The sequence below is a fragment of the Echinops telfairi genome, unplaced genomic scaffold (assembly GCF_000313985.2).
Source record: "Echinops telfairi isolate 266 unplaced genomic scaffold, ASM31398v2 ScPeMD7_26;HRSCAF=91, whole genome shotgun sequence".
NCBI lineage: Eukaryota > Metazoa > Chordata > Mammalia > Afrosoricida > Tenrecidae > Echinops > Echinops telfairi.
Window position 1 is genome coordinate 5,433,587 of NW_022103923.1, and position 1,122 is coordinate 5,434,708.

Below are 1,122 nucleotides of genomic sequence, written 5' to 3' on the forward strand. Positions count from 1 at the left end.
GATTATAGTAAAGTCATAGAGAGCATGAGAGTTAGAGGAGAGATTGGAATAAATGGAGTCAGACACAATTCATGGTAGCATTGCTCACCTCAGCCCCGCTTGATGGTCCTTGTGGGGGGAACCCGGCCAAGAGAGCAGGAGCAGCCTCGGGACCGAGAACCGGGGAGCCTCTTTTCTTTATTGCTAACCACGCATTACATCACTTTAGGGGGCTAGGATTACAGGTAACCACATGTCACAGGAAGGGGCAGTACAATAGGCATCCACATTTAAGGAAGGGGATGCATGATAGGCATAAGCGTAACAGGAAGAGGATGAGCTAGGGGTGTGCCTGAAAGAATGGGAAGGTCTAGGGGTATACATGTGACAAGATGGGCGGCCCCTAGATTCATGATGGCAGCCTAATCTTGGTCATCCTTGGGTGGGTTTAACCTCTCTGGGGTCTCCTACAAGGAAACAGACAACTACTATCCTTATCAGAAGGGAGTGGGCCCTACTTCTGGGATACACAGTGGTGTCTGCTTGGTCCAGATGTCTGATAGCTCTTAGGGAGAATGACTCCTAATCTACTCCTGAAGACCTCCAAGTCATTCTCAAGCAGCTAAGCCTGGCATATATTTGGGGGAGACAGCTTGAGAGAAAACCTTCTGTTTCCCACAATCCCTGAAAGTGTTTAAGAGCTAAAAATATTATCAGAACAATTGCTGTCAGTTTAACAAAGCAGAAAGGAGTTTTTCAAAGATGAACATAATATGTTCAGAGAAGAGAAGTCACCTGTTTTGAAGATATCAAACACAATGACTATTGTCTAATAGGTCTCCCTCCAAAGGAATGGATCCTATTCCTACAGTGAAAAGATGGTTAAGGAGAAATCACATAGTCCATGACCCTCTGATAAAAGCAAAGAATATTGGAAGCGAGGGTCCCAATCAAAAAGCAATATAGAAATATCTTAAATAACAGTTCTATTGTTTTTTGTCAGGTATTATTTAATATTTTCATTAATATTTTAAACCTCTTATCTAATTTTGTGTTCCTTTTTGTTGTTCTTATTTAAGTATTAATTGTATGAAATCATAAACTACCTTTTGGTATATCTCTTTTCTTTTAAAAGTTTAGCAT